Genomic DNA, 15,516 nt, shown 5'->3' with positions numbered 1-15,516 from the left:
AAAATATATTATGCTCTGTTGTTAAGTACTTTGCACTGCTTTTACTGAGATTTATGAAATAATATGAAAATACGAGATTTAATTTTAAAATAAGGCAAGAACAACTGTCAAAGTTATTGAAGTTTATTTAGATATTAAATATCTGTATCTATATATAATATCTTTAATATTAAATATTACTTTGAATTATTCTTCTTAATCAAAATTAGCAAAATGAAGTGGGTTTTTTTCTGAGAAGAAAAAAAATATTTTAAGTTTGGAATAAAAACATTATTAACATTTGAAATTCCCTTTGAAACAATATATCTGAATTCTGTTCAAATCTAGTCTAATGGCTGTTAAGTGGGAGCTGGGAACTCCAGTGTGATTCATTTACATCTGGGTAGTACTCCTAGTCTCCTTTGTAGTCAATCACAAGAGTGCTATTCATTTGATCTATTTTATACATCTAGTATAAAACGAGACTGAGTGCTTATTGGAAGTGCCTTTTTCTCTCTATTGACTATAATGGACGTGTAGAGTGAGTAACTTAGAGACAGAGGCTTACATTTGGTCAAATGAATTGTCACTGCTTACTCACTATATTGAGAGAATTGCTTCACATTTCTTTCAGCTAAGGTACAATTTCACCACTGCTTCATCATAATGTTCTTATTAAAAAGTTTATTACATTTGGATGGAAAGGCAGTTAAAAGAAATAATTCATTTAATGGAGAAGTTTCCAATCTTTTCAGAAAGTTGAGGAGAGATGGAAAACACATCTAAAAGGTTGCCAGGATCCTGTCTTTAAAAATACAGACGTTAACAGTGGGTTATGTGAGAGTGTTCTGAACATGATCTCACTTTGCTCATAGATGTCTATAAAATGAAGCTTTTGGCATTTGGGAGTAACTACATATATGACTGCCTTTATGCATGCATATTGTTTTCCATTCATCTAGAATGGGATAAAATAATTACTTAACACCATTAATTGCATGAAAAGATATAAACCAGAGATAATTATTTTAAAAACATTGAAAGTTTAAATATATATTACAGTGAAGATGAATGCTATGCTAAAGTAAATGTAAGTGCTTATGAATGTTCAAGTCCTTACACTGGAAAGAACTTTTGGAAGTCATCTGGTCCAAAACCCCAGTCAAAGCAGGGAAACTGAAATTTGATCAGATCACTCAGAGCTCTGTCCTCTCAGGACACCTCAAGAATGGATTATTCACAGTTTCTAAGGATAACGTTAAACTGCTTATTCATTCTTACTGTGAACACCTTTTTTCCTGAACTGGCCTTACTTTAATTTGTGAGATTCTTTATTTGTCCTTTGAACAGCACTCCTCTAAGTTTGTCATTAAATCTTTACTTCTAATAAAATCATGCAACTTGTGTACTGTTTAATTTTACATAGTGTCAGAATCACATTTTTTAATTTTAGAAATTGAATGCTGTAGTGCAAGCCTGCTTCTGTAGGTTTCCTGTATAATCTGTGAAGGGAAATAGGCACCTCCAGAGGATAACAAATCTTATCTAGCACCTCATTACTTTAAGAAGAAATTAAATGTCACCTAGAATTATCATTTATTCCTTAGAAAACCAAGAAAACAATACATTAAAAGAACTTTCCTCTGCTAAATAGAATGTACATTTGTATCAGGGAAAGTCTTCTGCAATATATTTTAACAGTCGGACAGCAGGTGGAGGTCTCAATTTAGCAGCAGTGAATTGCTTAGGAGTCTTATTGATTATTTGTCATAAATTTGAAGCTGGCTGTGTACAATGAGTGGTAGCAAAAAACCCATATTTTTTTTACTGTTACCCATTGTTCTAATTATATATTTTTACAATAAAACCAGGGTGGGGGGTGAGGGGTGGGGAAGGGTATTCACTACTGTATAAGCCATATGATTTTCTGATTTCTGCAAATAATACAATTAGTCGAGTTTAAAGCAGAGAAGTTTTTTCTACTCTGTGTTGTGCAATTTATTGATTAAGCAGGCCATTATTTATTATTTTCTTGATATCAGTGAAAAACAGAAAACCTTTTCACTGTTCTATTTAATTACGGAAAAAAACATTTATGACTCACAAAACAATACTCAAATAACATGTGAGATACCAATGCTTAGGAATTGCAGGCTTCTCCAGGAGATTCAAAGAAAATTATTTTTAGAGAAAATTGTAAAACACCTCTCTAAGGAAAAAAAAAAAATGGAAAAAAGATTAAATTATTGCATTAATGGACTATTCTGTGTACTTCAGCTTGTTGAATCCCTTTCCCTCATTTTTCCATCCTCTGCTATTTCTTTCCCTGCTACAGAATATGTAGCTATTCTTGTATGAACAGATGTCTAATATAGACTAAGTTAAAATTTCTAAACTCATTTTCACCTAATTTTGAATATGAATACTTTGTGTTACGTATCTTCCACTGATCATTCAGATGGGCACATGCAAACCCATGCCTTAGGATATACTATTGTATGCTGTTTAGTAAGTTCTTAATTGCAGATAATTATATTAATAGAATAAATATATGTAAATAGTGTTTTTAAAACTCAGTAAGTGAAAACCCCATGAACAAGTAGCAGCTGTTTCTCAGAAGAGAGGATCCATTGCCATTAATACACCTTTTCAGCACCAACTCGTCATTTGTAAACAAGTCAAAACACATAAAAATATATTTCTAAACTTTCACAAAAGAACACAGCTCATTGTCAAAGGAGGGGTAGATGTTTGGATGTTATCTGCTTATTTTAAGAGTAAAAATTTTAGGGAAGGAGGCAGAAACAGAGAGAATGGTCAGTATTGAAAGAACACTACCAATGGAACTTCCTCAGGGGAAGACTGCTTTTCTGCATTCTCATGCTTTTTTGCTCTAATGTCACACCTCTCTTCCAATGCTTAAATATAAATAAGTAAATTCAAGAGATAATAGATAGCAGTCTCCAATAAGAAATTACTTTATGCTAATATTTTTTCCATAACTGTATATTATTGTACAGGGCAGAAGTGTTAAGGTGTTGGCAGTGGAGGGGAGCTACATGGGTGGTCTCTGTGAAGAGAGGCCAGGAGCTGACCCATGATGGACACAGCTAGTTCCAGACACCTGCAAAACAGGCCCACCACAGGACACAGCAAAGCCCCTCAACCAAGATCGTGGTGGCTCAGGGAAAACATTTAAGAAAGGGTGAAATGATTTAAAAAAGTTGTGACAGAGGAGTAAGGGGGAAAAGACTGTGAGAAACAGCCCTACAGACACCAAAGTCAGTGAAGAAGGAGGGGTAGGAGGTGCTGTAGATGCTGGAGCAGATATACCTCTGCAGCCTGTGGGTGAGACTCCACTGGAGCAGGTATTTCCCTGTAGTCTGCGGAGAGGTATTCCAGCAGGCAGATACAGCCTGATGGAACCTGCAGTCTATGAACAACCCAAGCTGGAGGAGGCTCCTGACAGGAACTGTGGCCCATGGAGAACCCATGCTAGAGCAGGCTTACCCTGAAGGACTGCAGTCCATGGAGAGGACCTGTGCTGGAACAGGGGAAAGGCACGAGGAGGAAGGAGTGGCAGAGAGGAAGAGTTATGAATTGACCATAATTCCCCATTCACCATCCCCACACACCACTTTGGAGGTTGGGGGAGGAGGTAGAGAAATAGGGAATGAGGGAGTGACATTCAGCCTGAGGAGCTGGCAGGGGAAGATGTTTTAAATTGTTTTGCCTTTGTTTCTTACCGTCCTACTCTAATTGGCCATAAATTAAATTACAATTCTCTTAGTTTAGTCTGTTTTGTCTGGGATGGTAATTGGCAACTGATCTTCCTGCCTTTTAATTTGACCCATGAGCTTTTCCATTTTAATTTCTCCATCTTATGTCAGTATTCAACTGTAATTCTCATTCCAGCCTCTGCAATGATCACTATAGCTAAATTTCAGAAATAATCACATAAAATCAGTTTTTGGGGAAAGAACATCTGTTGCAAGGTGAATCCAACAATCCTTAGAAAAATTATGTGATGAACTAACTGAGATGTTATCACCATTACTAAAAACCATACAGTCATACTAAGCAAAATATTAGGAACCTTGAGTGTGCTATAGGTATAATTTTGAAACCTATGTTAAGAAGAGTAATCCAAAACAACACTTTCTAACATTTCTGGGATTTCAGACTCAAACTATTCCTAATACCAAACGCTTGTTACATAAATCTGTGCACACAAAAGAAGCAAAAATCTGGTTCTTAAGCATTTCTCAGCCTGAGGAAATTTGCTTCCACTGCTTCTTTACTCCAGAGAACTGAATAAAGAATCATCACCTTAGAATTTAGCCTGGGAGGAAGAAGAATCTTGTAGTTCCCTGAAGTTTTGGTGGCCTTGCTGCAATTAATTCAAACTAACTTTAACTATACAAAAGTGATGCAACCGGTCCAAGTTCTGTGCAATAGCTACTGAAGAGAGATGGGCATCTCCAGAAAACATTGTCTAAAATATTTATCTTGCTTAGTACAAATTGTCTAAATGAGACGCTTATCTGTCTCGCCTTTCATTATAGAGTGACTAACACACATTTGCTATCTGCTTTTAATACGGATAGCAGGACAGCTAGAAATTCAACCCTGCAGTTCTGCAGATTTGACACATTTCTTAACTTAAGGTTAGGTGCAATATGATTGGTAGTGACAAAAGGTTTTGCAGATCGTTGTGACAGCTATAAACCATCCCTTGAACTGAAAGGATGACTGTTTTTCTTTGCCCATTTGATCCTTTGCCCCCTTCTGGTGTGACTAAAGAGTATGTGTCCATGATGGTTATATGGTAATCATTTCTGGAAGAACTGCTAATGTCCAGAATATTTTCTTGGAATAGCTTTGCTTTATTTATAATCCGGTTCCAGCTGTCAGCATGTTACAATGAGCACTTCCTATTAATATACCAAGCTTCATTGTCTCCAAAACATAGCTTTTAAAAACCAAGTAACTAGATACTGCATAGGTGATTATGGGAGCCTTTGTGATCACATATGAACAGAATAGGAACAGCTGGTCAAATAATGTAGATCATAATATACAAATATCCTTACTAATACACAGAAGTGAGTTAATTGTTCTGTGTGAGCCATTATTGTCCATTGTTCCTGATTGCACAGATTGCAACTAGCCATCCAAACAAGTCTGTGAATCCTGGAAATCTTTTTGAAGTTAGTACGAACAATTTTTTGTCTAAAATTCATTCATAGGGTGGCAGTCATAATTCACCATTATCTCTTATTCTTTGTTATCCTATTTAGTATAGTGCAGTGTGAGCCAATCTGGGAGCAAAAACAATACCATATGAGATGAGCAATCATACACTAAAAATAACAAATAGTGACTAGTCAATGTGAGCAGCTGTGAACAGGCCATAGGCAAATATGTATGAATAATGAATACATTCACAGACTCAGCATTAGTTTGCAAGCAATTCACAGATAGAAAAAAGGAAAAAAAATGTAATTAATAGTATTTATAATGAATAATTCAGTTGGCTCTACTTCTTGACAATTGTCATGACACTTCCTAACCATTTTTTTTCATTGAGATCTGCATATTTTTCTCTTTTAATCTTTCATATATTAGTCTTCTCAGCCTAAGCCTTAGATGGAAGTCCTTCAATTCCTGAAGTGATACCAAAAATCTCATTCCACTTGACATCTTCATTCTTTCTAGAGGTATTCATTTGTTATAGTTGTGATTGCATTCTAAAGCATTACCTTTTATATCATTTAAAAATATAAAGTATGGCAACTTGTTCCTTTTTTTTTTTCACTGGAAGGCTTATAGGTAAGGGAAGCAATTTCTATGCAAAGTGGGTTTTGTTTTTTTTTTTCTGGGATTTACTTCTTATTGTGAAATGGTGGAATTAATAGAATAAGGTTAACCTGTACCCAAAGTCCTCATTTACCTACACTTTCCTGAGAAAAGCTCCTGATCTTTTTCAGAAATGCCATTCTGTGCTTCGCTAGAAATCTCCTTAATATTAACTTCTTATTTATTTTACAGATGTTCAATTTAAGGAACTGAAAAGCAGTGTTTGATTGGAATAAATTTAAGACTACACCTGATACCTTTTATCTCCTTAACAATTAAGGTAGATCTACCTTATGCATTAAAAAAGGGCATAATACAAAACTGTTGGACTAAACCACCTGTGTATTCCCTAACAGAATCACAGAATGGGCAGGATTGGAAGTGACCTTTGGAGATCATCTAATCCAGTCCCCCTGCTAAAACAGGTTCACCTAAAGCAGGTTGCACAGAACTGTTTCCAGGTGAGTTTTGAATGTCTCCATGGAAGGAGACTCTACAACCTCTCTGGGAAGCCTGCTCCAGTGCTCTGTAATCCTCAAAGTAAAGAAGTTCTTCCTCATATTCAGATGGAACTTCCTGTGCTGCAGTTTGTGCCTGTTGCCTCATGTCATTGGGCACTACTGAAAAGAGTCTAGTCCCATCCTCTTGACACTCACCCTTAAGGTATTTGCAGACATTGATAAGATCCCCTCTCAGTCTTCTCTTCTCCAGGCTAAAGAGGGCCACCTCTCACAGCCTTTCCTCATAAGGAGATGGTCCATTCCTCTAATCATCTTCATAGCCCTCCACTGGACCCTCTCCAGTAGTTCCCCATCTCTCTTGAACTGGGGAGCCCAGAACTGGACACAGTCCTCCAGATGTGGCCTCAGAAGGGCAGAGGGGAAGGGAAAGCCATGGTCCTCCTAATGCACCCCAGGATTCTTCTTGGCCACAAGGGCACGCTGCTGGTTTATGGTCAGCTTGCTGTCCAACGGAACTCCCAGGTCCCAGAACCAACAGAGATTTCTTCCACCAGGTCAACCCCAGCCTGTGCTGGTGCATAGGGTTGTTCCTACTCAGGTGCAGGACCTTACCCTTGCCTTTGTTGAATTTCATTAGTTTCCTGTCTGCCCAACTCTCCAGCCTGTCCAGGTCTTGCTGAATGCTGGCACAGCCTGCTGGTGTATCAGCCACTGCTCCCAGTTCTGTATCATCAGGCGACTTGCTGAGTGCACAGTGTCCCTTCTTCCAGGTTATTGATGAGTAAGTTAAATCATGGTAAAGAACATATTTTTGAGCAGAAACCAAAGAATTTGTATCTACAGAGAACTACAGAAAATATTAATACTTAAAAGGAAATTACTAGTGTTTTCATTAAAACCACATTCTCTCAAATAAAAATGCATGTTAGTGTAAACTCTGAACCAGGCAGCTTAATATGTAGTTTCTTAGCCAAATAACATGTGAACTCAATTCATGGAGACCAAGGTAGGAATCATCTCAAGAAATTTAATATATTTTACAGATAGACATCTACCTTTGACTTGGTCACCACAATCTTCTTTCAAAGCATGTGGACAGACACAATAGTAAGCATACAGTGAATTATTTGGCCTACTTCAGTATGAGACTAATTATCTTCTAGAGCTACTCTATTTCCTCTATTGACTAAAAAGGAATTAATTAACTCATTTAGAGATGGAAATCTAAACCAAGGTCAACACTGGTTTAGATTGACTATGGAAAAAACTGGTAATCCAAGAAAGAATTACCACAAAACTCAACATGTTTCCTACAAATTTTCTTGCCTACTTTTGTTTAAATACAGTTAATATGGACTTGAAAATAAATAGCATAAATTATAGAAGAACTGTAAAAATAATTTTACCTACGGGAAGAATCGGGAAAGGAATCAACTTCAGATAGCAATGCACCATTATTAATATGAATCTATACTGCTGAGTGGAATATGACATAGGAGGCAGGTTAAAGCCTGCATGGAGCTGGCCAGCCATCAGAAGATTGTGGCTTGGCATTCTATAGCACAGTCTCAAAATAAGTACAGGTGTTTGTCATGGTGAGTCCTTCAGTTCTGATTTCCTAGGTGCCCAGTTTAGAGAATCTGTTGACAATCGTATCCTATGCAATTAATTGTAAGTTCAATGGAAACAAGAAGGGAATCATTACTTGAAGTCATCTTGGAAAGAGCACAAATGAATCAGGGCATGGAAAACAGAAAATAAGAATAAAAAGCTAGGTAAAAGTGAGAAGTGAAATGGCTGATAACCTCCCTTTAACCCCTTTTTGCATATGCATGATATAGATTTGCATAATTCTACTTTATCTTGTACTGTCTCTGTTCCTTACCTTATATAATATGCAATACACACTTTTAAAAATAAAAGACAGTACTATCTCAAAACAGAAGGTTGACATGTTCTGTTCCTGGTTCTTTCTCATTCACTGCACAGGATAGATGGTTCTCACTTAATGCACAGCTACTCAATATTTCTGTTTTATTCTCATTGCTCAAGGTATGGCCTCAAGCCAAATTATTGCACATTATTTAAGGCTGACTTTCAAGGCAGAGTTATTGATTTTGTTATGGACATTCTTACGGTGATCCCCCCTAATGTATATGAGCATTTCACAGACAATTTATCTTCACAACTACCCAGTAAGGAATCTGAAAGGGAAGGGACGGGGTGGTAAAGGATCATATTCTTACCTTGGTGCAGAACTGAAGCATATTATGTCTACAGTTATTTTGGAATAACCAATGTGAATTAGTATATGACTTTTTTTTTTTTTTTTTTTTTTTTTTTTTCCCAAAAATTCCCACTATGTAATACTTCATTTGTTCAAGCACAGTATCTTTTGAGCTTATCCCATTTTTCAATTCAATTAAAAGGTCAGGTTCAATAAGGAAGTTGTATGCTAAGGAATGTGTTGATATGGTAGCTGTAAAGTATAGTTCCAAATTAAAAGGAAGGTGACTAGGGAAGAGCTAGAGACATGAGAACGTTGATTAAAAAACAAACGAGTGAGCAAAAAAAAAACCCTGCTCATAGAGCCAGAGCTAACCAGTAGGTAAAATGGAGATGCACTCCCTAAAGCAACACTTCTTTGAAGTTTAGTTCAGAGATGCAAAAGGAGGTGCAAATCTGTATTGATGTTCTACGGTTCCTTTCCTAAGTGTAAGACTGTACTAAGCATTTAATTAAGAGAAGAAACCTGAACTGTATTTCCCATTAAGTAGTCTGTCTCATGCTCTCTGCATTACATTATTCTCATTTTTGTTGAAGCAATACAATGGGGAATGCTTTTTTAATAAATGAAATTAAAGTTAATATGACATGATTTTTTTAAAGATAATTTGATTTCCCAAGAAAGTACTAATTTTATAGACTCTATTCAGTTCTGAGAAAAAAAAAAGAAAGAAAAAAAAAGGAAAAAAAAGAACGAACTATACTAGCAGAATCTTCTTTAAATCAGGAAGTGCTACACAGCACCCTCAAATGACAGAAAAATGTCCATGTCATGTGTAAGTCATCATTTTAGCTGAAAAGTATTATTTTTATAAGGAGAGTTAAATCAAGGTTAGGTACATTTTTGAGGTTATGAATTAAATCAAGCTCAGGTTTTCTTCTGACTGCTAAGGGGGGTTATGGACTTACCATAGGCCATTGGTGGGACATAAAATAGCAAGTTCCATTTTTTAAACATGATGCACCTATGAGCCTTTCAAATTATACATTCATATTGCAATTGAATCCTCCTCAGATTAAATTTTCAGTGATCAATCATCAATTTTTCTGGGCAGTTAATATGAGCTGTACCTCACTCAACTATTTTCAAGACTTCATAGTTCAGATTTGCAACTATAAGCTTTGTTTATGGAACAAGTGAAAAAAATTGATAGCTAACACCATCACCCAGGTTCAGTTTTAAAACACTGGCTAGATTTCTCATTCAGAAATGTGAGAAAAATAACCCAAATTTTTTTCACTCATAACCATGAGCTGAATATCAATAAGTTTGATCAAATTTTCTCACATTTTGAATGGGAACTCCAGAAAGTGTCTTAAAGAAAGAAAACATGAATAAGGTGATGGAACAAGTCACTGTATGATACCTGCATGTAAAAAATACAACTACAGTTAGCTTCCTTTTTCCCAAAAATGAGACAGTTTCTAGGTTAGGTGGGTACTTTGTCTTGTTGCAATAAAACAATAATAATTGTTGACGCAGAAGGTTCAGACACAACTTATACAAACAAGGTGATCAAATTAGTGCCACTTTATTAAGGGATACACAGCAATTTATACACTAGCACAAAGCACACACATTGCTTCCAGATTGCTAATAGGCTAAAGCTGCTTGTCTATTCACTTTCCTGCACTCTATGATTGGTCACAGCATGGTATCCATGCTCCTTGCCTACATTCTGTTTCGACATTCTATTTCTTATTTTTCAGTCAACTCATTTATGTTTCCCACGTACAGTATCTTAATAGTCCAACTTTCTTATCTCTCTGCCAGTACAGTTTCTTTGTCTCTCTTGGCCTTGCATATGTCCTTCACAACAACTGCAGCTTGTTACAGCTTCAGCCTGCTTGGCCTGCTATTACAACAAAGTTACTTGGTCTGGATTGCTCATAATATGTTCGTTGTCTTCCAGCCATTCCACAAATAATAATTTTAAAAAAAACCCCATCCAGTATATCAAAGCTTAATCTAAGCAAACAAATCATAAAAACATAGAATAGAATCATAGAATCATTTAGGTTGGAGAAGACCTTTAAGATCATCAGGTACAACCATTAACCCATGGCTGCCAAGCCCACCACTAAACCATGCCTCTAAGCACCACATCTATGTGTTTTTTAAACACTTCCAGGGATGGTGATTCCACTGCTTCCCCGGGCAGCTTGTTCCAATGCTTGACCACCCTTTCAGTGAAGAAAATTTTCCTAATATCCAATCTAAACCTCTCCTGGAATAACTTGCAACCATTTCCTCTTGTCCTGACACTTGTTATCTGGGAGAAGAGACCTACCTGCACCTGCCTACAGCCTCCTTTCAGGCAGTTGTAGAGAGCAGTAAAATCCCCCTAAGCCTCCTCCTCTCCAGACTAAACAACCCCAGTTCCCTCAGCCACTCCTTATAAGACTTGTGTTCCAGACCCTTCACCAGCTTCGTTGACCTTCTCTGGACACATAGCAGCACCTCAGTGTTCCTCTTGAAGTGAGTGGCTCAAAACTGAACACAGTATTTGAGGTACAGCCTCACGAGTGCTGTGTACAGGGGGGAAATCCCTTCCCTAGTCTTGCTGGCCAAACTGCCTCTGGTAGAAGCCATTTAGACCAGCTAAATGGCCACGGGCTTGCAAACTACATTGCCTATGCAAAAGCAGGCTGGCAAAGGAAGGGTGAGAATGCATTAATGTTACAATCCCTGAGAAAGACAGCCAGCCCCTGCAGCTATAGCTTTCTTCTCCTCCCCCCCCCCCCCCCCCCCCCCCCCCCCCCAGGCACACTGCTCATGTTCAGTCAGCTGCCAAACAGCATCCTCAGGTCCTTTTCCACCAGGCAGCTTCCCAGCCACTGTTCCGCAGGCCTGTAGCACTGTGTGGGTCTGGTGTGACCCAAATGCAGGACCTGGCACTTCTCGTTGTTGAACCTCATACAGTTGGTCTCGGCCCACCGGTCCAGCCTGCCCTTTGTAAAGCCTTTCTACCATCAAGCAGATCAACACTCCCCCTAACTTGGTGCCATCAGCAAACTTACTGAGGGTGCACTCAACCCCCTCATCCAGATTGTTGATAAAGACATTAAGCAGGACTGTCTGAAGTACTGAGCCCTGGGGAACACCACTGGTGACTGGCCATGAGATGGATGTAACTCCATTTGGTACCATTCTTTGGGCTTGACTGTCCAGCCAGCTTTTTACCTGGCATAGAGTATACTCATCCAAGACATGAGTAGCTGGTTTCTTCAGAAGAATACTGTGGGAGACAGTGTTAAAGTCTTTACTGAGGTCCAGGTAGACAACATTCACAGCCTTTCCCTCACCTACAAAGTGGGTCATCTTATCATAGAAGGAGGTCAGTTTAGTGAAGCAGGACCTGCTTTTCATAAACCCATGCTGGCTGGGCCTAATCCCCCAGTTGTCCTGCACATGATGCATGGTGGCACTCAGGATGATCTGTTCCATAACCTTCCCATCACCAAGGTCAGACTGACAGGCCTGTAGCTTCCCAGATCTTCCTTCCTGGCCTTGAAGAGAGTCGCATTGGCTAACCTTCAGTCTCGACTTTGTGGTATTAATAATGACCTTCTGGGATGAAGTGGTGCTACTGAATGGTGCAACAAGTTGTTTCTTTCTGCTTCTTTTGCTGACCGCCCTTTCAACCACGTTTCTTGTAACTTTCTTCTGGGTGTACCTGTTACTGCTAACTGCCTCATGCTCCGCTATGCAATCACAGAAACAGCTGCTCATACTTGTCTCTCTTCTGGTTAACCACAAAGGCAGTGTTAAGGTCTTATATGTTGCCTACAAGTGAGTTATCTCTAGTACTGCCAATCGACCCCATCCTACAGTGGGGGGAAGTGAGGGATATCAAACAGCTCCTCCTCTCTCCCAGTTAGTAAAAACTTAAACAGCTTCTTCTACCTCATTCCCTACACAAAGTATACTGCCCTGTTCCATTCCTTTCCAGGTGTAATTTGTGCTAATCCTGGAAGTTTGAGCCTTACTTTAGAATGAATACTTACCCCAGGGATGGTTACTTTTAGCTTGCTAGTCCAAAAACTATAATAAATCAGAAACTTTTTCAGTTTATAACATGACCATCTTTTAGTAGAATTGCCTCTCATCCATAATGGGACAGCAGTATCATTATTTTTTTATTTAGTTGCCCTTCTTTCCACTTAATGTTAACAGGATACTCTCATTTCTTGGGGCTCTTTCCCATTTGGATTTCCTCGGAGAGGAACAATTTCAAGGGTTTTACTTTCCCTTTATTAATTACATACCAGGTGTATGGGATGCTTGATGGATTTTATTCAGCAGGATCCTTCACTTAAAATGTTGCAGAGAGAGATTGTTTACAATACCTTGGCCTCTTCAGATGTCTGTACTCCTTAACAGCTCACATACAAGTCCCATAGGTGTGTATGTGCATGTAAAAATATGGAAATATGGAAAACATGTATGTTTTATAAGATTTTGCACTTTTTAGTACGGGGGGGGGGGGGGGGGGGGGACGGACGGACGGACGGACACGACTCAAAACAAGCTCCCCCCCACAAACTTTAACCAGTTACGTTTCTGTGAAGAAATCTGGACGTTTTTACTCAGCATCAGAACAATAAGGTAAGATCCCAAGCTGTTCGATATAAGAGAAATATTATTTGTTAAGTTATTTTTTCTTTTTAATTACAAATATATTTTTAAAAGATTTCCTATATGTTTTCAGTAAAATATAACCACACTCATGATGAAATATGCCAGAGAATTCCAATATGAAACTTTCAGATTAATTGATTTCTAAGCAGAATGACAAATACCACTAATACTGGGTATTTGGGATGTATTCTTTATTTTGTATTTATTTTTTTCTACTGAGAAAAAAAAATGATATAGTTGTGAAGAAACAGATCTCATAGTTATGCACAGAGATGTGTACAAAAAAAAATTAAAAAGGACTTGTAAGAAGCTACTTTATGATAAAATTAATACAGTATTTTGAAACGACACTTAAAATAGTTATTTTACAATGAAAAAGCATATCTATTTTTCATTTTTACTTCAAGCCTTAAAAAAACATTTTCCTTTGGAGTTAGATTATAGCTGGCTATTACCGAGACAAAGCATTTTTCAAGGGTGAAGTCTTAAAGACATTAAAATAAAGCTTTATCAGGAAACGTGGAGACAACTTTAATCACAGAGATCACTAATCTCCATTATAATGACACTGTAGTGTAAAAATAATTTGCTGCCTCATATTTATTACAAAATCTTTGTTGGGGCAATCTTTTTCTCTCAAGGAAATACAATGTCATTGCAATATCATCAGCATCATTTTTCTGCAACTACTTAGATATAAATATGCTATTACACACTTCTAATTGAACAAGAAGTCCTTAATTTTTGTATTTGTCAAAAATATATGTTGAAGAAAACTCTCAACATTTCCAAATAAGAATATGATCTCAAATTACTAAAGTCAGCTCTGAGCAGCAGGAGTTAAAACATTCACTTTCATTGTGTGTGTTGTTAGAAGATGAGATGCAGACTGCTTGATGTGATATTATAATGATATGCTTGTTGCAATATCTCAGTTGAAGATGGATCCTGTATCTCATATTATTCTACTTTCTCTTTAGCTCTGCCTAACTCTTCAGTATAATATTTTTATTTTACCACCCTTTTTAGTGGTTTTTATGCTCTTCTCTATTAATACTATTAAAAATATTTTCTTACATTTCCTTCCATTAAAAGCAACAGTATCTCTCTCTTCAGGTATCCCTTAGTATCTACAGATTTTTAAAAATCCAGATGGAAAGGAAATGCTTAATCCAGAGGAACTCTCATTTTATCCCCTGACAAGGCTATGATTTATCTTTCTTCCAGTCAGTAAGGTGATGAACACACTACAGAAGCTTATTTACAGACATTTTGTTCCAAAATGGTTGCAATGCCATCTCACCCACGAAAAAAAGAGTTCTGTTCAAGCTTCCCACAGAGAAAATTGCTTTCTGAAAGACCTCTGTTTTTCCATTATTCTAGCTTTGATATTTCCTTCCCAGTGGTGCTCCCTCCTCTTCTCTCCATACCGTGGTTACATATTGTCTCCTGTCAGGAGGGGCAGGGCAGCCCCATGAAGAGGACACGATGTGGGGTGCCACTAAGCCCCTGAAACTTCTACAGGGCAAGCCAGGGCTGGGACTTGGTCTGGGGAGTCTTAACAGGAGCAGCCAGAAATGGGGCCAGAAATAGGGCCAGAGATGGGGTCAGAGACTGGAAAAAAGGCACAGCTCACACTGAGGTCTATCCAGGAGTTGGGGCTGAAGAGAAGTTGTGATATGTTGACATTGACCACCTGCCAGACCCACACACAGTTGCGTTTTCATTCCCCCTCCTTAACACAACAGGGGAAGGAAACAAGATGGAAAAACTCAAGAGTCAAGATAAAGGCAGAGATTGCTTGCCAATTACCATCACAGGCAAAACAACCCAGAAACAAATCTGGTCAGTCACACTAATTGATGGGCTATCAAGAAACTGCAGGCAAACCAGCACTTCGCAACTGATGTGATTGAAAACCTGGGGGTGCAGGACCTTGAACAGGATCACTGGGGCTGTGCTGACTGATAAGACGATATGCAAAGGAAGGGGGAGTGAGGGCCTCCATGCTGGTGGCTGGAGCAGGGCTACAGGTCACAGCTGGTGTACTTGGTACTGGCTGCTGTAGGGGTGTGAGTCTCTGCATCTTCCCCAGTCCTGGTGTGCATGTGCATGCATGCATATGTATTCAATCGCAAATTCGAGCTGGACTTGCCAGTGACTATGGGGGCCTTGGGTCCAGGCAGGGATATCAGGCAGGAGGGGTTCCATGCTGGTATTTGGGGGTACCTGTGAGCGTGAGGTGCCTGTGGGATGAGTGTATGATTGCTGTATGTTTGCAGCAAGCAC

The sequence above is a fragment of the Falco peregrinus genome, chromosome 4 (genome assembly GCF_023634155.1).
Source record: "Falco peregrinus isolate bFalPer1 chromosome 4, bFalPer1.pri, whole genome shotgun sequence".
Lineage (NCBI taxonomy): Eukaryota > Metazoa > Chordata > Aves > Falconiformes > Falconidae > Falco > Falco peregrinus.
Note: the sequence above shows the minus strand (reverse complement) of the source record.